This window comes from Euphorbia lathyris, chromosome 2 (genome assembly GCF_963576675.1).
Source record: "Euphorbia lathyris chromosome 2, ddEupLath1.1, whole genome shotgun sequence".
NCBI classification, from domain to species: Eukaryota; Viridiplantae; Streptophyta; class Magnoliopsida; order Malpighiales; family Euphorbiaceae; genus Euphorbia; species Euphorbia lathyris.
This window is the reverse complement of record NC_088911.1, coordinates 121,554,127-121,580,555: the sequence shown is the minus strand read 5'-3', so window position 1 is coordinate 121,580,555 and position 26,429 is coordinate 121,554,127. Positions and strand designations below refer to the sequence as shown.

At 37.3% G+C, this 26,429-nt stretch overlaps 1 long non-coding RNA gene across 2 annotated transcripts; it reads left to right on the top strand.

Annotated features, from left to right (window-relative positions):
- The first annotated feature begins 9,823 nt into the window (after positions 1 to 9,823).
- On the top strand, positions 9,824 to 24,725 carry LOC136219754 (uncharacterized). 2 transcript variants are annotated; one of them, XR_010684267.1, is made up of 3 exons: positions 9,824 to 9,974; positions 10,805 to 11,011; positions 24,263 to 24,725. It is a non-coding gene; the product is annotated as an uncharacterized lncRNA (long non-coding RNA). The 2 variants fall into 2 exon arrangements; XR_010684268.1 differs by lacking the exon at positions 24,263 to 24,725 and adding an exon at positions 16,705 to 16,720.
- Positions 24,726 to 26,429: the final 1,704 nt, after the last annotated feature.

Genomic DNA, 26,429 nt, shown 5'->3' with positions numbered 1-26,429 from the left:
CCGGTGGTTCATAACCGGGCGATGTCGGGGTGCCTAGTAGCCTTTCTCCGGAAAGGAGCTAGCCTTCTCGGCTCGTACCTAAGTTTCCCGAACCCTCACCGGTCTCCCGCAAGGGATCGGTGTTCATTTTCCCATTCGTGGGTGGCGACTCTTCCATACTCCGAGCTCCGGTCCTGCCGAGCAGCTTGATTCCACGATTGGTTGCTTTCGGCGCCAATCATCGCTTACGTCGCCATGAGGTGTCCACCCCCCGGTCCGCCCGGGAGATTAGGCCACGACACCTTGTCTAACAACGCGCAGGCCCTATTTCAAAAATACCAAAAGACTAAAAGAGGGTCCAAATATGTCCATAACTCCAAACATGCAAAGACTCAATTAAATAAATTTAATTGGTTGATTACATAACCGTCTTATGTAATATTTAAGTTAATCACATTAACTCGTCAAATTAACTTTCATCCAATTTTACATCTTATCGTTTCGTATCTTTATATTAACCCTTAGATTAATATAACCATATAAAACGTCGATTATGCATGTCCCAATTATTTTGATTTCAATTCATTTAACGCTTTGATTTACAACTTGGTAAAAACAAACTTTTAAACGAATTTTTCATTCGATAATCAAAACAGAAAACTATTGATTTCCGAAACATATATATATATATATATATTATTTACAAGCCGATTTTAACAATTAAAATCAAGTGGGATTCGGGATAGGGCCTGAAACTGGGCTGCTGCCGTTTAGCAGCAGCCCCGCGGCTGCGCACGCGGCTGCTGCCGCGAGGCAGCAGCCGCGCGACAGCGGCTGGTCGCGCAGTGAGGCGCGACCCGAGCCGCTGTCGTATATTTTTTTTTATAAAATAATAATATATATATATCAGTTTTTAAAACGATTTCAAAAACGATTTTCAGAAATAGGAAAAACTACAATAGATTTCCGTTTTATCTTTTAGAATTAATAAAACTAATTTTATTAACCTAACTATAAAACAAATAGATTTTTTTATAATGATTATCAACCGAAATAATTAGGAACATACGCATAATCAATTTTAATTAACAATTAACTAAAATTCATTTATCTTTAGAATTAATTAATCAAACAATTTGTTAATTAATTCTAACCATAAATATTTATTCAATCCTATTGAAAAACTTCTAAATTTTCATATATGAAATAACGGATTTAACGATGGCTCTGATACCACTGAAGGAAATTAGGGCTAAGGTATAGCAGCGGAAATATAAAAATTTTAGCCTATTTCCTTTTAACCATAGGATCCGTTAATCGTTATTTCATATAAAGAGGGATAAGAAGGAATACCTTTCGATGAACAATCTACCGTTGTTAAAGAAGCGCCCACAATTCTTCTCCGAGATTCCAACCACAAAGTATAACACGGTGAGGTTAAGATGGAATCAACCCTTATGAGATGCAACCAAATTAGATTGCCTCTAATTAACCAACACAAGATCAAAGAGAAAAGGAGATGAATGAGATTAATCAATTGACGGAAGCCGTATGAATTCTTGTCCACGAACTAGGGGATGCGAATTCACTTTTTCTCTCTTAATGTAGGTTTCGAAAATCACAATAAGGGGAGGGGATTAGCTTAGTCGAAATTCACACATTAGGGGGGTATATATAATAACTTGTATCTAAACCCTAGTTAGATAGGAATAGGTTACTTAATAGGAATTCAATTCGGAATAGGATTCCTAATTATTATCTTATAATATATCTAATATATTTAGGATAATAATAAATAACCTAATTGGATAATAATAGGAGTATATTAATCTAATTAAAACTCCTAATTTAATTATCTCTCTTAATTAATTTAATTCACAAACCTAATCAAATTAGGATTAAGGGAATTAAAATAATTCCTTACTTACTATATACAAATTTCGGCCACCCCTAATTAAATGGGCCTTACTGGGCTCATTTGGGCTTTCATCTATTAATGACATCCATCTCTCTTTTGGTTCCAAGTCTTATGTGTGATCCATTAGGTTCTTACTACTTCTGGCCGTATGCAACTATTAAATTAATTTCTTCAAGAATTATATTTAATCCTTGCATAACGGAATGATGTACTGAGTATGTTATTGGCAAGTCTGTAATCATTCCCCTAGAGTCCGTTAAGAAGACAGGTTGATTCTGTCGTTAACCCTTCCGTATTAGTTACAGTATAATTCGATTCTTTATCAACTACATCCTTGAACTGAATCTTATGACTATGGGTGATGTCAAGTCACATATAGCGAGACGTTCATTTTACTTGTACAGGCCGAGTCAACTCAAATAGATAGGTTAAGTGAAATCTGTATTTCTACTCTTAAGCTATCACCTTGCAAGGATTTAGAGTCGAGTCTTCCACAAGCGATCCTTGGATATATCTCCCATTAATCGGGAGTGATAAATGCTCAATCCAATGTATAACTACCCTGACATTACCTCCTGTGACACCCAACCTTTGCAGTTCACACCCCAAAGTCATCTCTGTTAAGGATCGTGGGACCACAGGATCAAAGTCTCATATTCAGTAATTCAGGATGACCAATTAACATTCCTTTGAGTCTGAGGATTACTTATACCTATTAATACCAATGAGATGAACAGGTGACAAGGATAAATCTACCCATCCTGTTATCTCAAATCGGATCCCCAATCCTAATGAACGACGTTTCATCGGATATATGTAACTGTCCAGATATCTATATATATGAAGCTTGTGAGATCAGCTTTCTGTCGGACAGAAGACATTGTTACATACAAGTCTCAACAGTGATATATCAATCCTAAACATATCACTTGACTTGGGGTGGTTTTAAGTTTATTAGTTTATTATAAAGTTTTCTCTCACTTCATGCTTGTATGAACACTTTATAATCACTTTAAACAAACTTACGAATTTCCTTTTATTAGACTTTATTTAGTGCTTAAAAGGGATTGCCTTTATATAGTTATAAAACATATATCTCATTAAAACAAATGATATAAAGAACAATTCATTTACATCAAGTTTGTATCCTGCAACAATTGTCTATAGGACACTAAACCCCAACAAGTGATTGAGGCGCATCCTAGTCCGTATAGTGTGGGGTGGATGAAAGATGTGGGAGAGATGAAGGTCACCCAAAGGTGTAGGGTTCCTCTTGAGATATGGGAGTACCAGGATGAGGTTTATTGTGACATTGTGGAGATGGACGCTTGCCATCTATTGTTGGGACGCCCATGGCAATTTGATAGAGATGCTACCCATTCCGGAAGAAAGAACACCTATCGGTTTGTGAAGGATGGGGTTCGTTATGTGCTTACACCGCTTGTAGGAGAATCCAAAGGCAATGAAAAATCTACCTTGATCGTTTGCCCAACTCACAAGGCGTTTATTAACGAGTGTGAGGAAAGTCAAACGGTCTATGTAGTGATGGTCAAATCCAACACACCGTCAGAAAGAGTAGGGAGCGAAGAGGAAGAAGTCCCGGAAGAAGTGGGAAATTTGCTGAATGAGTTCCGTGATGTGTTCCCGGAGGAGTTACCATATGGACTACCACCCCTACGAGACATCCAACACCATATCGATCTTGTGCCGGGAGCTAGTTTGCCTAGGCTTCCTCACTACCGGATGAGTCCCAAGGAGAGTGAAGTGATGAAAGAGAAGGTGGAAGAGTTGCTATGGATGGGCTATGTTAGAGAAAGTATGAGTCCATGTGCGGTGCGGCGCTGTTGACCCCAAAGAAAGACGGATCTTGGCGGATGTGTGTAGATAGTCGAGCCATCAATAAGATCACCATTCGGTACAAATTTCTGATTCCCCGACTTGATGACATGCTTGATCAGTTGAGTGGGTTCAAGGTATTTTCCAAGATTGATTTGAGGAGTGGGTACCACCAAATCCGTATCAAGGCGGGAGATTAATGGAAGACGACGTTTAAGACGCGTGATGGATCGTATGAGTGGCTAGTGATGCCATTTAGGATGACCAATGCACCAAGCACTTTCATGAGATTGATGAACCAAGTGTTGCGTCTGGTGATTGGGAAGTTCGTGGTGGTCTACTTTGATGATATTCTCATCCATAGTAAGACGTTGGAAGAACATGTGGGGCATTTGAGGACCGTGCTAGCTTTGCTCTGAGAGAACCAACTTTTTGCCAACACTAAGAAGTGTGACTTTGTGATGGAGAGCTTGGTGTTTCTCGGGTATGTGGTCAGTGGTAGTGGTATCCGGGTGGATGAAGAGAAAGTTAGAGCTATTCGGGAGTGGCCGACTCCGAAGACCGTTGGGGATATTAGAAGTTTTCATGGGTTGGCTACCTTCTATAGGCGTTTCATCCGGAACTTCAGCGCTATTGTGGCTCCTATGATCGAGTGTTTGAAGAAGGGTAGAGGCTTCAAGTGGGAAGAAGCACAAGAGAGCAGTTTCTCCTTGATAAAAGAAAAGCTAAGCACTGCCCCGGTGTTAGCATTTCCAGATTTTGAGTGTGATGCGAGTGGAGTAGGAGTTGGGGGAGTGCTGATGCAAGAGAGGAGGCCCATTGCGTATTTTAGTGAGAAGTTGTGTGACTCAAGGCAAAAATGGGCCACCTATGACAAGGAGTTCTATACGGTAGTGCGGGCTCTCAAGACGTGGGAGCACTACCTTATTGGAAAACAATTTATGTTGTACACCGACCACTAAGCCCTCAAGTACTTGGGAAGTCAGAAACAAATCCTCAGTGCCATGCATGCTAGATGGTCCGCTTTTGTGGATAAGTTCCCTTATAAGCTTCTTCACAAAGTGGGTCAACAAAACAAGGTGGCAGATGCCTTAAGCCGAAGGGTAGCCCTGTTGAAAACTGTAACTTTGGAGTTAGGGGATTTTGAGCATGTCAAAGAGGAGTATGTTGAGGATCCGGACTTTAACAGTGAGTGGAAGAAATGTAAGAACAGCACCGACGGAGGCGAGTATCAGTCAGTGGACGGGTTTCTCATGAGGGGCAGCCAACTGTGTCTTCCAAGTACGTCCATAAGAGAGAGGGTGATCCGAGAGCTACACTGAGGGGTGTTAGGAGGACAATTTGGAAGGGACAAGACCTTCGAAGCGGTTAGCTCCCGTTATTTTTGGCCTAGGATGAGGAGAGATGTGGCATACAGTGTGGATCGATGTGAGATGTGTCAAACATCCAAGGGGCATGCCACTAATGCCGGACTACGCATGCATCTCCCGATACCCGAAACCATTTGGGAGGATCTCTCCATGGACTTTGTGTTGGGGCTACCAAGGACACAACGAGGGATGGACTCCATTTTTGTAGTGGTGGATCGATTCTCAAAAATGGCTCATTTTATTCCATGTAGAAAAACGAATGACGCCACCGCCATTGCCAAGCTGTTCTTCCGAGAGGTGGTGAAACTACATGGGGTTCCAAAGAGTATAGTGTCGGATAGGGACACCAAGTTCGTTAGCCATTTTTGGCAGACTCTTTGGACCATCCTCGGGACTACCTTGAAGTTTAGTACCACGGCTCATCCCCAAACAGATGGACAAACTGAGGCGGTGAACCGGACTTTGGGAAATCTATTAAGAAGTAAGTGCCGGGACAAGCCCAACATGTGGGATTATGTGCTCGCCCAAGCCGAATTTTCTTACAACTCCACCGTGAGTTCTACCACCGGGAAGTCGCCTTTTGAGATCGTGTACACCAAAGCACCCAACCACTTGCTTGATTTGGGAGAGATTCCAAAGGGGGAGATGAAGAGTATAGCTGCCCACAACTTGGCCAACGACTATCATAGAATGCACCAAGAAGTCCGACATAACATTGAGAAGAAAAATAGCAAAGTTAAGGCCAAGGTGGACGAGTGATAGGGGTCAAAACCCCCTATCTTTGGGTACGGTTTTAGGACGGTTTTTAGCATTATTTCATGAATAAGCGAGCAATTCTCGCATTTATATGCTTTTGTGTGAGTTAGGTGCTGTTTGATAAAACTAAAAATTAAGTGCTGAAAAAATAAGTACTGAATTTTAAGTGCTGAATATTATAAGTGCTGGAAATATTGAATGATTTAATTTTTAAAAAAGTATGAGTTGATAATGTTTAACTTAAAATGATAAGTTAAATATTTTGACTTATCAAAATAAGTGGTTTTTAACTTAATTAACTAATTTAAGTGGTGAAAAAACAACTGTTATCAAACGCACTTAAATTAAATAAGTGCTTAATATTTTAATTTAAGCAATTAAGTGCTTTATCAAACAAGGCCTTAGTTAGAAATTGAAAATGTTTTATTTACTTTTCGTTGTTTAGGCTCGTTTTTTGGTTATTTTAGGCAAATATGGCCAAAATAGCATGTATGTTAAAATTCCATTATCTTTTATAGCTAATTGATTCGCCAAAAGTCGCACCAAACGGAGTGTCTACTCAAAATGAGCGATTGGCGGGTCAATTTAGCCTCAAAAATAATGTATTTAGAGTTTTCGTGCATGTGCAGGCTAAAGCAGGAACGATTTCGGGTGAAAATCGCGTCTCGGGGACTCCCGGCAGTCGCTCGGCGAATTGAGCATCGGTGAGCGCGCCCTGCTCGGTGAGCTGACCTGCGGGAATTGGTCAAAAATGTCAGTTTTGACCCCACGACTCCACGACCGGTCTCACGGCTTCCCACCTGCATAAGGACACGAAATAGGTCAAAAAGAGGGCCCGAGCTACAACTATAAATAGAACTTTTCCATTGTAAATTAGATATCTTTTATCTTTGTAATTTTCTTAGCTTTCACCTTGAGAAATCCTCTCCACCTCCTCCATATCCTTCAAACCTCCATTGAAGACAACTCCGAAGCTCCGTTCACCGAGGATTGCTCAAGCTCCATCCTTAAGTCCTAGGAAGACGCCTGCATTGGTAGACATGTTCCCTGAAAGGGATTTTTCTTCTTTTATATTTTGTCTAGCCTCTGATCCATGTTATGAATCCTAGGCTCATTGTATCTTCGTGACAATACTTTCATCTTTGATATATATTATAGTTTTGTTTATTCAACTGTTTTATTGCTTTAATCTTTGTCTTACGCTTTGTCTGATTGGTTTAACTCATTCGATAATCCCAAAATTAAGTTGGTACATATTGCGAGCTGAATCTGACCTAGTCAGTGCCTATAGGATTGACGACCCTATAGAAGATTAAGCCCAAATTGCTGAGCCTTAGAGCTAGTTTCGTCCTTACAAGGGAATCACGAACTAGGGACCTCAGGAGGATAGGTAGGGTTAATCGCCTCGGACACAAGTGACTTAGATTAGGTTTTAATTTCGTTGTCTAAACAATCTATTTTCATTATCATCGTATCCCTTCATGTTCCTTCGGATAATTACATTGGTAAAAGATCACCTAGGAGTAGTTTAACTTAATTAGGGGTAGAGTAACTTAATTAGGCGTAGAATAACTTAGTTAGAATTAGATAACTTAGCTAGGAGTAGTATAATTCAACCTAGGAGTAGATTAACTTAAGCAAAACCAAACTCAAAACCCCCAAAGCCTAGATAACACCTGAGACCAAGTAGCTTGATACTTGTAGAAATAAATCCTGTGGACGATACCTGGACTTTTCCAGAATTTTATTACTTGATAACGACGGGGTACACTTATCCCTTAGTGAGTCTTCTCTACTGAAGGCGCATCAACGAGCGCCGGAGAGATACACAGTTTGAGGTTGGAGATGAGGTGATGGTGTACCTAGGCAAGGAGCGGCTCATGCATGCCCCAAGTAGCAAGTTGAGACCGAGGAAGTATGGCCCCTACCGGATCATGAAGAAAATGAGTGTCAATGCTTACCAACTAACCCTCCCTAATTGGCTTGGGAAGATGTCTCCTTCTTTTAATGTGCAGGATTTGAGCTTGTGGAAGCCGGACGGGTCGCTACCAACCCGGAGATCCAAGACGGAGTCCGACTCTTTCAAAAAAGGGGAGAATGATGAGGGCATCTTGTCCTCAAACATGAACCCGGGTATTAAACATGAGGCATGAGAGGAACCAATGGAGGCAAATAAGGGCAACATCGCTAAAACAGATACGCGGGGCGTGCCTAAAAGCACGCGGGGCGCGGGTAGCAGTTTCGAGCGAGAGTCACCTCAGGAAGTCAAGTACGCGGGGCGTACGCCTCGGACGCCACGCGTAGAGCCCACTCCACACGACCATCAAGTTCAGGAGCCTAACTACGCGGAGCGTGACCCCGAAGGCGCCACACATATATCTCACCCTACGGAACCTCAAGGCCAGGAGTCGAACTACGCGGGGCGTAGTCCGGAAGACGCCACGCGTAAGGAGCATCAACGAGTGTCCCCAAGCTCAGGGACTCACACATGCGGGGCGTAAGTCCAGGTACGCAGGACGTACCACGCTGGAGATTGCTTCCCCTCCAAGTTCTCAACATGAAAGGGAGACCATTTCACTTTTCTTAATTACTACTTTGCCATTACCCTTTAATTACTGAACTACCATTATTCTCTAGCTTCCCCATTTTACCCTTATTGTTATGCTTTACTAGGAAACCCTACTCAAGGGCTTTTAGTACTTTTTCATATGTTTGGAGGAGGTATTTAAGCCTCTCATTTTGTAAGGTTTGGTAATTTTGATAATATTGACATTGAAAGCCTCTATTGGAGCACCAAGGTTCATCCTTGTGGGTTTACTCAACCTTCTAGTTAAGTTAGAGAAGATTGTAATCTTTGTTGGTTTACAATTAAAACCTTTACCGACTTCAATCTACATCGCAATGTCAATTATGAGTTTTATGCATACCTAAAATTTTATGGGTACCTTAAATTTCAAGATCACACAGACTAGTGGCTGCTAAAATCTTTTTCTTCTAAAAAAATATAATTGAGAGTAACAATTTAATATTAGTATCTATTTCTTTTTATAACAAAGAAATTTCATAAGAAAAAAGAGGGTCCACCCAATTCCTCTTACGGTGACAGTAACAGTGTCAGTAAGTCCAAAATGGCACAAACCAAACCAAACCCCTCGAGACATCGTTATTCATACTAGGCCTGACCCTTCACAGTCCCTTAAACTTGTAACTTTTTTTCATTTAGCCACTTGAACTTTAGGTCTTTCTATTTAGTCACTTAAACTCAAGGCTTAACCCCTTCCCAACCCCTTAAACTTGTAACTTTTTTTCATTTAGCCACTTTTACTTTAGGTCTTCCCATTTAGCCACTTAAACTCAAATATTGTAACTCTTTTGACCTCTTTTTCCAAATCAAAATTTTAAAAAAATAGCAATTCGTTAAATACAGTTATTAATTTATCATAACCAATTAAGTTATTAAACAACTAACCCCATAATTTGGACATCCATAAAACAATCTTTCCGGATTTGAGGGTTTTTTGTGATACTTTAAGTGGTGAAATTTTACCGTTATAGTAGCTAAATGAAAAAAAGTTACAAGTTTAAGGGGCTGGGAAGGCAACAAGTGACACGTAAGTGCCATGTAGGCTTATAAGGGCTAAAGGTGTCTCATTTATTGAGTTTAAGTGGCTAAATAGGAACACTCTAAGTTTAGGTGGCTAAATGAAAAAAGTTACAAGTTTAAGGGGCTGGAAAGAGATTAGGCCTTCATACTATCATCAATTATTCACCACTTACCATTTACCATCTCAACAAATCATTTTTCATATTTCATGGCGCCGCTCCCCCGGGTCCCACCAACCACCCCTCCACAATGTGGGTCCCTTTCTTTTTTTTTTTAGATTTCGGTGGTGGGTCCACCACCACCTTCCCCTCCCAATTATATTTTCCTGTTCTCATCTCTTTTTGAACCAAATCAGGAAATCTGAAATTCCTCAACTTCTATTCTCTATTCTCTGCCGCCCTTTTAATTAAGCTTTTTCTTCTTCCTATCTCGCCGATCAATCTGCAGATTCCACCTAATTGAAGATAAGTAGAAGCTTCAGATTCCAAATATCGGCATATTCACGAGAAAGGTACTTTCGCATTTGCAAGTCGCAACTATTTTTTATCTTTCCTTCTCCGATCGATCATATTTCGTAAATCTGAATTTCATCGTTAAAGATTCCGATTTCAACCGCAATCGATTTTCTCAATTCTGCACATGTTAGGTTTTCTTCTGTTTCTTCTCTTTTTACTGATCTGATCTCTCTCTTGCCTAAGCTTATACGTCATCGTATCGTATGCATTAGAAAAATGCATGTCACCAGTGTTTGTCCTTTTAATACTACTTTTGAAACTCAGTGATGATTAGGTAAGGCTCACCACGTGCTTTAAGCATGAGCCAGACTCTATTGTACCCTACACTACATATGATTAAATATATTATATAGGTGTATATCATTTTTTTAATTCGGTCATAGATTATTATGAGATTAGTTCAGTTGACTTTTCTTGGTCTAATGTTTGATTATTGTGCGGTTCTGATTTTTTTTATAGTTTATTTAATCAATGCCAGCTTGTGCCACATTGGATTGCACTAACATGAGGTTTTTTGTTGAAGCTAATTTAGCAGTATCCAACTTCAAAATGAATTGAGCAAATTACATGTATAATCAGTTTTGGAATTTTTATTATGTTTTTGTCAAATAAATAAACAGTTATTCGTTTTTTGAGTTTGAAAAAAATAAAAAAACTGCCAATTTTCACGGTTTAAAACATAGTAAGCCACTATGTTTTTTCAAAATATATATACTAAAACCATTTTTTCTTAACATTTTAAGAAATTTTTTATAAAAATAAGATAGTTGTAAATAATTGCTCAATAATGACTAATATGTAACTTACTCAAATGAATTTCTATCAGTACCGCTAGCAAAGATCTAAACAAAGTAAATTTATGGACTGATGAGGTATTTGGGCTTAGGGCCCGAGCAGCGTCTAAGTGAAGATTCTTTCCGTGGGTCAGTTTTTGTGAGGTCCATCTCTAATCGCACATGCTAAGTCCATTCCACAGTCACGAAGTCGGTTAATTTTAACGGCCCCGATCCACACAGCAAGCTGAGGTTCAAAGGTAACATAGATTTAAGATCGGATCAGTTTGGTTTAACTATTGTATTTATTATTTACTGTTAAGACGGTTGGAAAAAACTATTTTTTTTATGTAGAAAAGTCAAACATCAATTCCCCAACCAATCATTTAAAATTCTATTTATGGAAAGTTAAATAGTCCAAGAAAATGAAATAAACAAACCCTAAGAAAAATATGTTGTTTCCTTATACTTTTTTACTAACTTCGATGTCAGAATGTTTTTAAAACCATTCTTCGTACAAATCAATCAAATTCAACGGGTTTACAAATAATAAAAAAAAAGGGCGGCCCGGTCGCATTACGCGTCCCCGCTGAGCGAGGGTCCGGGGAGGGGTCCCACCACAAGGGTGTATTGGGGGCAAGCCTTCCCTTGCCAATTTAATTGGCAAGAGGCCGCTCCTAAGACTCGAACCCGTGACCTCAGGTCACACGGCAACAACGTTTTACCGTTGCGCCAAAATTATAGGTTTACACTTTTTTTAAATGTCTTTTGTTTAAAAGAGAGAATAAAGAGTTTTGAAAATGGGATTTAAAATATTTAAAATGAAATTTTATGTAAAATGTTAATTAATGAAAAATTTATTTTGAAATCATCATGGTTATTGTGAGTAAGTTTATTTTTATAAGTGTAATCCAAAATTCATGTTCCACCGTTTTGCAAGTTGGATATTGTCTCATCCATTATGAAAACATGATTCCGAGTTTGTTTTTGTTCGTCATTTATGTATTACTAACAAATAAAATACATCATTATGTTTTTGTTTGTTTTAGCAAAAATAAAATAAAATTACATCATTACTAATTTATTGAAATAGTTGCATAGTCCGATATAAATTGGAAGACAAGTGTATATTTAATAAATATATGATGGCTCTTCATTCACGTTATGATTACATTACAGGTGTAGTTTACAATTCATGGATTTTTCTTCTTCTTTGGTTTGGTGCCAGCTCTCACTCAAATTTCACATTGAGATTTTTAGACTAAATTATTGCTGATTCGATACTATAGTTTTGATTTCTTGCAAACATATTCTCAATATTTCGAACAACTTGGAGTGAGTTTTTACTGTTTGTTATCCAAGTTGTGACAACTCATCATCAAGCCACGTTAAAGAAATCGAATTAATTCGGAAAACTATAACTATAAATAAAATACACGTGGATAATCGATTTCATTTTTTTTTAAAAGAATTGGATTAATGAATCACAATCGGGTAAAAAATGTCAATGACTGACACTCATAAAATAACTAGGTAAACGATAGAAAATAATGAGACTAATAATAAACCGAAGCTCTCTAACTAACGCGTGAGCTATTCTATTTGTCTGTCTCCGTATAAAGATGACTGAGTTACAGTCGTTAAAATGAAGAATAAACCGATACTGCTGCACAAGATCCCTGAACTCTGTCTCATCTTCCAATCCGGAATTCAATGAATCAACCACACTTTTAGCACCAGATTTAAATATCACATTGGAGAAGTTTCTCTCATCCGTCCATAACATAGCTTCCAACAAGGCCAACGATTCACTTTTCCGAACTGTTGGAGAACCTTCCAACCTGCGTATACGAGCAGCAATAAATCTGCCATCCGCGCCTCGCAGAACAACGCTTATTCCTCCATGACTTGCTGATGTAAACGATGTCGCGTCAACATTGCATTTGTCGGAGGAACATGCTAGAGCAAACACGGAGCTCCAGCTGCTGTTTGCTGTGGAGAAATGGGATCAGACCGTCGCACCTAATGAAGGCAGTGAAATGACTAACAAGAGCATTGGGTAGTATTTAGCTTGGAAGACACGACTAACAAGAGCATTGGGTTCCGTTGTGAAACGCCGCCCGTGCTTCCCCAATAGTGCCAAGTTAAAGGCAGTGAAATCCTGGAAACTCATCTCACCTAGAAATTTTGACACACACAATCTATCTCATTTCATCCAATTAATCGATCTCCCCCCTCCCGGTTTATTACCCCACTTGAATGAGTTTAGCATTCGCTGCAATTCCTCAACAATAGAATTGGGTAACAAGAAGACTTCGATAAGACTTTTCTTCGCCAAGACTGCAATTTACTCCAAAGCCTATCCTTCAGATGAGCAAAAATAGCCCACTTCGATCACCCCACCAAAGATGGGATCCCCATGTAGTGCCCTATAGATAGTGGATTCGAGACCCCTAAAATTCAAGAGATACCCTCTCCTTACATAGGATCCATATTATTACTACACATTATGCCTGATTTAGCCAGGTTCACTGCATGGCCCGAGGTTGCTTCATACCTTTCCAATATAGACTTCATCACTCGACTCTCAACAATAGTAGCATTGAAGAAAAAGAAGGCATCACCAGCAAATAAAAGATGAGTAATGCTCAGAGTAAGTATACTTACTTGGATCTGCCATCAGTGGTTGGTCAGAGTTGCATATCTACTTTTTTATATGTGATGCACCGTTTGCGTAAGAAATGGCAAGGTGGCAAGGGAAGCAAATTTCGCAAGGAAAAGAGGTGTTGATTAAAGTGGTTGACCAATCACTGCCATCCTATATTATGCAAGTACTTTCTCTTCCTAAATATATATGTGCCAGGATTGACATTATGTTTAATGGGTATTGGTGGGGCCAATGGGTACAATGGAAAGTGTGGAAATATCTGTGTTCCCGTAAGGAATGGGTTGGAATGAATTTCAGGCATTTTTATGAGTTTAACTTTGCGTTATTGGGCAAACATGCTTGGAAATTTTCGATGTTTCTAGAGGCATTACTGTCCCATATATTTCCTGAGTTTGGACTTCAGGAAGGCACAGTTGGGTTTTAAACTGAGGTGCGATCTGGTCCAGTATATATAAAAGTCGCGAGTTGGTGAATGCAGGGGTTCGAACTCATATTGGAGATGGCTGAAGTACTCGAATATGGCGAGATAAGAGGTTTGATATGGATATTGGTGGTCCATATAGTATTGACATTCTGGATGGAGAGTGGAAAGACGATATGTTAATTACAAACGGTCGTTGGGATACTAATATATAGGGATGGCAACGGGTAGTGTACCCGCGGGTACCCGGCACTATCCGACCCTAATGGGACTACCCGTACCCTGTATGGGACGAGTATGACATCAAAACCATTACCCGTTAGGGTAATGGGACGGGTATGGGAATACCCCCTAGGGTACCCGGTACCCGCCATAAATTTTTTTTATATTAATAAATATTAATGTTTTTTTAGATGTAAGACGTGAGATTTGAACCCTAACTTTTTATTTTTCAACAATTGAGTGATACCACTAAGCTACTTTATTCTTATTAATTAACGTTCAATTTGTTCAATTTTTAGATTGATGATTTATTAAATTTATAGCTTGTTAAATTTGTAATATTTTTTGTTTTATTTATTGATTCTTAACGGGCAAGGGTAATTAAAAAATAAAAGGGTAAGGGTTTGGGAATGATATTACCCGCGGGTACCCTACCCGTTGCCATCCCTACTAATATACTCAGTGAATTGTTTTCACCGGAAGATCTGCAATGTATTTCACAGATTACGATCTCCGTGCGTGAGACTGAAGATAGATTGTGTTGGCAGTGGGAAACAAAGGAAGCTTGTAGTGTGAACTCGGCTTATTATGCTTTGGCATCGTCGTACTCGAAACCGTCAGAGGAGACTAATAGAGCTCCCTAGAATAGGTTATGACAATTATCTTGTCTCCCGAAGGCTAAAAACTTCCTTTGGCGTGCAACATGGAATATTCTTCCAACCAATGTCAATCTTCGAGTTCGCCGAGTTAATGTCAATGTCCTGTGTCCCTTCTATCAACAGGTTGAGGAGTCCGAGATCTCATATGTTTCTTACATGTCCGATTACAATTAGTGTGTGGTGTAGGAAAATAGACAAGCCTAGGCATAGCGGAATAATAAAATTTTATCTATTTATCTATTTCCCTTTTCCAAGATCTGTTAATTGTTATTTCATATAAAGAGGGATAGATAGTAATACTTTTACTGATGAACTATCTACCGTTGCAAACGAAGTGCCCACAACTTGTTATTATCAACTCGTGAACCACGAACGTTTGATTCAACACAAAACAAAAGATAATCAGTGATCAACCTTCAATGAATAGCAATCGCAATGATTGCCTCTAACAGAAATCGATACGAGATCAAAGAGGGAGTAAGAAATAAAGTAAATTGGCCGAGACGAAAGACGGAACGATTCCTCCGCTCCCTTTTTGTGTGGGTCGAATTTTAGGGGTTAGGGAGTCTATTTATAGACTTTTCTTAACCATAATCCCAGTTGTGTTAGGTAATTAAATAATTGGAATCTTATTCGGAATAGGATTCCTAATTAGATAATTAAATAAACACTTTACTATTATCTAAATAATAACTAATTATATCTAAATAATTATTATTAATCAAATTAATAATTAATTAATGTTAGGGATAATTAATTAGAGTTTCAATCACATAAAAACTTCTAATTAATATTATCAGATAATCTTTTAATTTAATTGATAACCATAATCAAATTATAATTATTAATCAAATTAATTTATCCCTAAATTAATACAAATTTCGGCCCATATGTGTATGTCCCACTAATTACATTTTCGTCCTCCGATTCCAAGTCTCATATGCGACCCATTAGGTTCTTTATTGCCACTAGCCGTATATATCATTTGAAATTATTCATTACGATTAATTCCAACATATATATAATGGAATACCGTCGAGAGCTGTTACTAGCAGAACCTATGATATTCCCCCAGAGCAATTAAGAAGTCAGGTTGATAACTGACATTAACATTTCTTTATTAGGTACAATATAATACGATCCTTCATCAACTATATCATGTCGGTCAATTCCTTATAACCATGGAATGTGTCAAGGTTACATATAACGAAGAGTCCGGTTTTACTTGTACAGGTTGAATTCACTCTGAAAGATAAGTTAAGTGAAATGTTTATTTCTACTCTTAACTGTATCACCTTGCAAGGATTTCAGTCAATTCACCACAAGCGGCCCTTTGGATATATCTCCCATTTATCGGGAGTGACGAATGCTCAATCTGACATTAACCATTCTGTAATTACTTCGCGTGATACCCAACCCTGCTCTCACACACCCTAGGCTCTCACCTATTGGATCGTGCTCGCACAGAATCAAAGTATCAGACTCCGCAATCCAGAATTACTAATTAATGAATGTTTGAGTCTGAGGATTAGTTACACCTACTAATACCGATGAGATGAACAGTTGACACATTAGATAAATCACTCCATTCTGTTATCTCAAGTCGGGTCCCAATCCTAATGAACTCCTTCATCAGATCCATGTAACTGTCTAGATATCAGAATATCTAAAGCTTGTGAGATCAGCTTTCTGTCTCGACAGAAAACACTGTTATATGCAAGTCTCAACAGCAATATGCCAATCCCTATAACATATTACTTGACTTGGGTTTACTTTAAGTCTATCAGTCTATTATAAAGTATAGTCTCACTTCATGCTTGTATGAACACTTTATAACTACTTGAATAAATTTAGGATTACTTCCTTTGCGAAAGATTTGTGCCTTTATATATAGTTACATATTAATGCTATATATCTGATTAAACAAATGACCAAATAAAAAATTTATTCATTAATATTAATATCCAAAACAATTGTATTTAGGACACTAAATTCCAACATTCTCCCATTTGGAGTAAAGCCAATTGTTTCTGAAACTAATACCAGAAGAACTAATATGTTTATCATGAGCTCTTTGTGGTAATGGCTTGGTCAACGGATCTGCAACATTGTCCTCTGTGGGCACCTTTTCTATTCTCACATCTCCTCTAGCTATGATCTCCCTAATGAGATGATATCGCTTGAGATAATGTTTGGATGCATTATGAGACCGTGGTTCCTTTGCTTGTTCAATGGCTCCATTGTTATCACAGTACAGAGTAATGGGATTTACAATGTCAGGCACCACTCCTAGTTCTGTTATGAACTTTCTAATCCAAACAGCCTCCTTTGCCGCTTCTACAGCTGCGATGTACTCTGATTCAGTCGACGAGAAAGCAACACTTCCTTGTTTGGAACTCTTCCAACTAACTGAACCTTCATTCAGGATAAACTGGTATCCTGATTGGGATCTGTAATCATTTTCATCAGTCAGATGACTAGCATCTGAATATCCTTCAATTTTCAATTCTCCTTGTCCATATACGAGGAACATGTCTTTAGTTCTTCTAAGATACTTAAGAATGTTATTGACAGCAATCCAGTGATCAAATCCTGGATTCCTTTGATATCGACTCGTTATACTTAATGCGAATGCCACATTAGGTCTAGTGTAATGCATAGCATACATGATCGAACCAACCGTGCTGGAGTAAGGAATTACAGCCATGCGATTCTTGTCACTGTCCGTTTTAGGACACTGACCATTTGATAACTTGACACCATGGACCATTGGTAAGTTACCTCTTTTTGATTCATGCATGTCAAAATGTTTTAGCACTTTGTCAATATATGTAGATTGGGATAGTCCGAGCAGTCTCATTGATCTATCGCGATAGATCTTGATCCCTAAGATGTAGGCTGCTTCTCCCAAGTCTTTCATGGAGAAATTACCCGATAACCAAACTTTTACTGTTTGCAACATTGCCACATCGTTTCCCATAAGTAGTATATCATCAACATATAGTACTAAGAAAACGACTGAGCTCCCACTTGTCTTTTTGTAAACACAAGCCTTTTCTGAGTTTTGTTCGAAACCAAATTGTTTTATGGTTTCATCAAAACGCTTGTTCCAGCTCCTAGATGCTTGCTTGAGTCCATAAATGGACCTTTGAAGTTTGCAAACCTTGGTTGCATCCTTCGATGTGAAACCTTCAGGTTGCATCATGTATACATCCTCAAATAGGTTTTCATTTAGGAAAGCTGTTTTCACATCCATTTGCCAAATCTCATAATCAAAATGAGTGGCAATTTCAAGCAATATTCTGATGGATTTGAACATGGCTACTGGAGAGAAAGTCTCGTCATAGTCAATACCTTGTTTTTAACGATATCCTTTCACTACTAACCTAGCTTTGTAGGTACTAACCTTTCCATCCATGTCAGTCTTCTTCTTAAAGATCCACCTGCACCCAATGGGTTTTATCCTTTCGGGTGGATCAACCAAAGTCCACACTTGGTTAGTATACATGGAGTCCATTTCAGAATTCATGGCTTCAAGCCATGCTTTAGATTCTGGACTAGCAAGAGCTTCTTCGTAGGTTTCAGGTTCATCGTCTAACACGGGAACCAATTCGTTATCTCCCACTAAAAAACCATATCTAACTGGGAGTTCACGAATTCTATGAGACCTACATGTAGGATATGACACTTGTGTTTCATCTAGTGAAACGAGTTCGGGTTCAACTTCTTCCGTGTTTTCAACATGTGATTCCTCTTGAACTTCTTCAAGTTCAATCGCGCTTCCATTCTGTGTTTCTTCCAGAAACTCTTTCTCTAGAAACACTGCGTGTTTGGATACTATTACCTTTTGGTCATCTAGATGATAAAAGTAATATCCCATAGTTTCCTTTGGGTATCCTTTGAAGAAACACTTGTCAAATTTGGGATCTAATTTATCTGACACAATACGTTTGACGTATGCTGAACATCCCCATATTCTTATGAAAGAGAAGATGGGTTTTCTACCAACGAACAGTTCGAATGGTGTGGAACTGGCGGATTTGGTTGGAACTCGGTTTAAGGTAAATAGGACAGTTTCTAAGGCATAGCCCCAGAATGATTTTGGAAGAGCAGTGGTGCTCATCATGGATCGTACCATATCTAGTAAGGTGCGATTTCTCCTTTCTGATACACCATTGTGTTGTGGTGTATAAGGAGGTGACCATTGTGAGCATATTCCACATTCATTTAGATAACTCATAAATTCTTCAGAAAGATATTCTCCACCTCGATCAGATCGAAGTATTTTGATAGTCTTTTCTGTTTGATTCTCAACTTCATTCTTAAAGCATTTGAATTTCTCAAAAGCTTCTGACTTGTGTTTCATCAAATAGATATAACCATATCTAGTATGATCATCTATGAAACTAATGAAGTATCTGAATCCTCCTCTTGCTTGTACTGACATAGGACCACATACATCTGAATGTATTAATCCTAGAGTGTCTGATACACGCTGACCTTTATTGCTAAAGGGTGTCTTTGTCATTTTTCCTTTTAAACATGACTCACACGTTCCCATCGATTCACAATCAATTGAGTCTATAAGCCCATCTTGATGTAGCTTAAGCATGCGTCTCTGGTTTATATGGCCTAAACGACAATGCCACAAGTAAGTTGAGTTATCTAATCTAAGTCTTTTGGTATCAATTGTGAAAGCAGAAACTTTATCATTCAAAACATAAATCCCATTCAATGATATTCCTGAAAAATAGAAAACTTTATTTCAATAAAATTCACAACCATTATTCTTAATTGAAACATGAAAGCCATCATCAATTAGACATCTAATAGAAATAATATTGCGAGACATCTCTGGAACATACAAACAGTTCCTTAATTCTATTACAAGCCTAGAGGGCAAACTCAAAACATAATCCCCAATTACGAGGGCGGCAACTCTTGCTCCATTTCCTACTCGCAAGTTTATGTCTCCTTTCTTCAATTCTCTAGTCTGTTTTAGTTCTTGCATATTCATACAGATATGAGATCCACATCCGGTATCTAATACCCAAGATTCAGACTGTGAAATTGAGTTAATTTCAATATAGAACATACCAGAAGTTGAAGCACCGTCCTTTCCCTTCTTAAGAGAAGCTAGGTACTCCTTACAATTTCTCCTCCAATGCGCATCTTTACCACAGAAGTGGCATTCCCCTTTAGGCTTCTTGACTTGCTTTCCTTTGGCTTGGGCCGGCTTGCCTCCCTTGTTCTTCTTGGGATATTTTGGATTGGGAAAATTCCCCTTCCTCTTCTTTGATCCCTCAATCACAAGAGCGGGTACCACTTTATCTTTCTTCATATTTGTCTCAACTGTCTTGAGCATATTAGCGAGCTGTTCAAGAGAGGTCTTTAAGTCATTCATTTGGTAGTTCATGGTGAACTGTGAATAACTTTCTGGGAGGGATGTAAGAAGTAAGTCGACACTTAGCTCATGATCCATCGCGAAGCCAATACTAGAAAGTTTGGTGATATAGCCAATCATCTTAACAAAATGTGTCATAACAGATGTGCCCTCTTGCATCTTGCAGCGAAACGGCAGTTTTGATATCTCAAAACATTCACAACGAGTCTGTTTCCCGAACAGCTCTTTAAGTGCATGACAATAGAATAGGCATCCATTTCCTCATGTTGCCTTTGCAGATCTGGTGTCATCGATGCAAGTATGATGCACCCAGCGTGTTCATCATCGGAGTTATGCTTCTGATAGGCATCAATCTCTTCAATGGGTGCATCATCAGCCGGAAGAGCGGGTATCAATGTATCGAGTACATACCCTATCTTTTCGAACTTCAAAACAATTTTGAGGTTACGAAACCAATCGGCGAAGTTTGAACCATTCAACTTATTATCGATAAGGATATTTCTTAGATCGGTTTTCGACATGATTGGTTTTAGAGTACGAAAAATTAATAACTTGAGAGTGAGAAAAGGTGACAGATGTTATTCATTTGTTTAATTCACTTACAAATTTAATACGTTGGACTTTTATGTTTTTAAATTGCTCCCACTATTTTACGAAATTAATAACCCTCTATATTAATTCGAAGGATATTCACAATTCCTTAAGTGAGCTAGAATCCTAACTCCTGAAATTTCACCTTGAGTTTAGTCAACAAGCTAGTTACATTCATTAGGTAGATTCATGTAATCAATCACATCAAAACATGTGATTTCTAGGTTATTGGGTGACTAACCACATTAGTAACTGATATGTGTCGTTTATCAATCCCAACCATATTGCTATTAGGTTAGAACAACATGAGTTTACTCATCCAATTATTCTATCCTAATTTAAGCATTACCCCATATTCGTGAAAAATAATTTTTTGATAATTCAGGTGTTACCATAAGACCCCGAGCTTGAGTTTACTCAACAAGCCAAAGGCCCCAGTACTGCCAGCTGAATTATAATATTAGAGAGGGGCAACCGATTTTAATAACTTGCTTATTTACTTAACTTTTGATTAGTGAGGGATTTATTTAAGTCTCATAATCTAACCTAATCTTGATTTGCTTTAGCATACATCAGACATTCATACATTCAACATTGACAATTATGGACATATCTCTAAGTTTATTTCCGTTGAGCCAGAAACGGAATAAAGGGTCACCCTAGGGAAATACTAACTATTACATATTTCTCTTTGGGTCCTCCGTCTTCTCCTTGGCGCCTTGAATTACAACAATATTCAATTTCAAGGAAAACTTCAATTTACTTGAAGGGATTTGGATGAGAAGAGAAATACAATAGAGAGTAAGAGAAGGCAGGATACACATGTACTATTTAAATACCAAAAGACTAAATAACTATTAAAGAGGGTCTAATATGTCCATAATGCCAAACATGCATAGACTCAATTAAATTAAATTTAATTGGTTGATTACACAAACTATTTATGTAATATTTAAGTTAATCAAATTAACAACTTAAATTAATTTTCATCCAATTTCAATTATGCATATCCTAATTAATTCGAATAATTCATTTAATGCTTTGAATTACTTATATCAAATATTTAGGTAAAACAAACTTTTAAATAAATTGATTTTGATAATCAAAACAAATTATTATATTCTGAAACATATATATATATATATATATATATTTAAAACGTGTTATTTTAAAACAATTTTAAAACCCGGTACCAACAATCGGTCCGAGCCGATTTAATCGGCCCGACCCTTTGGCATAGCTGCTGTCGTAGGGCAGCAGCTAGCGGACAGACGCTGTTGCCGTAAAGGCAGCGGCGTCCGCCGCTACTGGTTGCTGCCGCAAGGCAGCAACCAGCCGCAAATAGCGGTTCGGGGTTGCCGCCTCGCGGCAGCGACCCCGAACTGCTATCAATATATATATATATATATATATTTTAAATATAAATATATATAATTGTTCTAAAACAGTTTCAAAACAATTTTCAGAATATTAAAACAGTTTTATCTTTTAGATTTAATAAAACAAAACGTTTTAATTATCTAACTATAAAACTTTTAGATTTTGTTTAAAACCGATTATCAACCGAAATAATCAGGAACTATGCATAATCAGTTTTAATTAACAAGTAATCAAAACTTATTTATCGTTAGGTTAATTGAACTAATCGATTAATTAACTTAACCTAACAATAAATCAAATCAATCTGATTGAAAAACTATTTTATTTACATATATGAAATAACAGATTAACATAGGCTCTGATACCAATGTAGGAAAATAGACAAGCCTAGGCATAACGGTAGAATAAAATTTTATCTATTTTATCTATTTCCCTTTTCCAAGATCTGTTAATTGTTATTTCATATAAAGAGGGATAGATAGTAATACCTTTACTGATGAACTATCTACCGTTGCAAACGAAATGCCCACAACTTGTTATTATCAACTCGTGAACCACGAACATTTGATTCAACACAAAACAAAAGATAATCAGTGATCAACCTTCAATGAATAGCAATCGCAATGATTGCCTCTATCAGAAATCGATACGAGATCAAAGAGGGAGTAAGAAATAAAGTAAATTAACCGAGACGGAACAATTCCTCCTCTCACTTTTTGTGTTGGTCGAATTTTAGGGGTTAGGGAGTCTATTTATAGACTTTTCTTAACCCTAATATCCCAGTTGTGTTAGGTAATTAAATAATTGGAATCTTATTCTGAATAGGATTCCTAATTAGATAATTAAATAAACACTTTACTATTATCTAAATAATAACTAATTATATCTAGATAATTATTATTAATCAAATTAATAATTAATTAATGTTAGGAATAATTAATTAGAGTTTCAATCACATAAAAACTTCTAATTAATATTATCAGATAATCTTTTAATTTAATTGATAACCACAATCAAATTATAATTATTAATCAAATTAATTTATCCCTAAATTAATACAAATTTCGGCCCATATGTGTATGTCCCACTAATTACATTTTCATCCTCCGATTCCAAGTCCCATATGCGACCCATTAGGTTCTTTATTGCCACTAGCCGTATATATCATTTGAAATTATTCATTACGATTAATTCCAACATATATAAAACGGAATACCGTCGAGACCTGTTACTAGCAGAACCTATGATATTCCCCCAGAGCAATTAATAAGTCAGGTTGATAACTGACATTAACCTTTCTGTATTAGGTACAGTATAATACGATCCTTCATCAACTATATCATGTCGGTCAATTCCTTATAACCATGGAATGTGTCAAGGTTACATATAACGAAGAGTCCGGTTTTACTTGTACAGGTTGAATTCACTCTGAAAGATAAGTTAAGTGAAATGTTTATTTCTACTCTTAACTGTATCACCTTGCAAGGATTTCAGTCAATTCACCACAAGCGGCCCTTTGGATATATCTCCCATTTATCGGGAGTGACGAATGCTCAATCTGACATTAACCATTCTGCAATTACTTCGCGTGATACCCAACCCTGCTCTCACACACCCTAGGCTCTCACCTATTGGATCGTGCTCGCACAGAATCAAAGTATCAGACTCCGCAATCCAGAATTACTAATTAATGAATGTTTGAGTCTGAGGATTAGTTACACCTACTAATACCGATGAGATGAACAGTTGACACATTAGATAAATCACTCCATTTTGTTATCTCAAGTCGGGTCCCAATCCTAATGAACTCCTTCATCAGATCCATGTAACTGTCTAGATATCAGAATATCTAAAGCTTGTGAGATCAGCTTTCTGTCTCGACAGAAAATACTGTTACATACAAGTCTCAACAATAATATGCCAATCCCTATAACATATTACTTGACTTGGGTTTACTTTAAGTCTATCAGTCTATTATAAAGTATAGTCTCACTTCATGCTTGTATGAACACTTTATAACTACTCGAATAAACTTAGGATTACTTCCTTTGCGAAAGATTTGTGCCTTTATATATAGTTACATATTAATGCTATATATCTGATTAAACAAATGACCAAATAAACAATTTATTCATTAATATTAATATCCAAAATAATTGTATTTAGGACACTAAATTCCAACATGTGGAACCATTCGATGATGCGAGAAGTCCGGGAGAGGGCAGATGTGATTGTGTTCGATCCTTAGTGGCGGGAGATGGTAGGCGGTAGTTCTTCAGAATCTGCAAGAGCTTGGGCTACATGGTTATGGTTAGTTTGGCATGGGCGTAATCGTTGGGTCTGGGAGCGTAGGCAATTGGTTACATCTGAAGTGGTATCAAGTGTTGCAGTTTTTCTAGACACCTGTAGACGTGCTCAGATTCGATGTCCAGGAGTTGACGCTGATGGTCCTGTTGTCCATAGGACGGTGTGGACTCCGTCGGTTACGGGATTGATATCCAACTTTAACGCTACGGTACTGCCTGGTGAAGATAGAGTCGGGTTCGGGCAATTTTGCGTGATCCCCATGGGTCGTTTATGGCAGCCAAATACGGATCGGTTATAGGCTTGTTCCCTTTGACTCTGGTGGAAGACATATCCTATCGTGAAGCTTTTAGCTGGATCAAGGACATAGGAGATCGCATAGTATGTGTCGATGGTGATTCGTAAACGGTTAGCAACGTGTTACATCAAGGTGAGGAGGATGAGTTCTCGAGCTTAGGTCTAGTCCTAGCTGATTGACGTGATTTGACTAAGTCGGTACCTAGCTACAGTTTTCATTTTGTTCATAGAGACGCTAATCGTGCGACCGATGAGGCGGCACGATCGAGTCTTATAGTCTCTTTTTTAATTGGAACAAACATTATTCCTCTCTTTCTTGTAAGCGTGATAGCTATTATTCTGTGTTTAAGTAATATTCAATCATTTTTCATTTCAAAAAATCACTCTAGATTCAAGCACGTTACATCACCAAAATCACTTGAAGTGTAAGGCTCTATTCTTTATTACTTAATTTCAGTAACAATCAGTTCAGTTCAGTAGCAATCAGTTCATTTCAGTTTAGCATTCAGTTTCAGCATTGAGTAATTTATCATTATATATTATAATTATAATTATTTATATATAATTTATTATTATTGTTTATAATGTATATATAATTTATTAAATGTCCCAACTATATTTTAATTGTTTTTAATCATCATCATCATCATCATCGTCATCTTCATTTTCCGCTCTCACTTCATTCTCCGATCGGCGTGATTGAATGGAAATTTTTATTTGTATTTGAATAGAAATTTGTATTCATATGGAATTTGTATTTGTTTTTAATTTCATAGACTTTAAATTGTATGTAAATTTGTGTTTGTATGTAATTTTTATTTTTAGTTAAAACTAGACTCATTTTTATTTAATTTCATAGGCTTTTATCGAGCCGAGCTTTTATTTGATATTCAATTTACTTTTATCTTGGTATAAGGTACCAAAATAGGTCTGTTGGTTGATTGCTTACCTATGACCCTAGAGATCATGGGTTTGAATCACATGGGGTGATAGTTTTCCTTTGTCTTTAATGTAATTTTCTTTTGTTTAATATAAGTGCATTGCACACAACTTTACAAAAAAAAAGCACCAATATAGGCTTAACGTTTAAAAAATGGTATCAATTTAGGCCTCGAGAACAGATTGGACACGTCTTTCCTATTACTTCGTTAAGTTTTGATTTCTCCCTCCACGTACAATTGACAGAACTTAACGGAGTAATATCAATGTTGTGTCTCGTTCCGTTATCGATGTCTAAATTGGTACATTTCTTTAAACGCTAAGCCTATATTAGTGTTATTTTGTACATAGAGCCTAAATTGATACTTACCTAAAAACTATAGGCATATTTTGGTACCTTATCCCTTTTATATTTAATAATATATTTATTTATTATTGTTATTATTATTATTGTTATTTTTATTATTATTATTAGAACCATTATTATTATAAGCTTGTTAATATCTATTATTATTATTAAAATTATTTTAAAGTCTAATATCATCATTATTGTAGCATTAAGTTAAGTTCAGTAGTATTCAGTTCAGTATTCAGTAGCAGTTTAATTCAGTAACATTCAGTTCAATTCAATTCAATTCAGTAACATTTAGTTCAGTTCAGTTTTTTTCAGTGATAAAAACAACGCGTAATATATATATATATATATATATATATATATATATATATATATATATATATATATATATATATATAAATTCTCTTGGTACCATGATCTAAAACATCATTAATTATC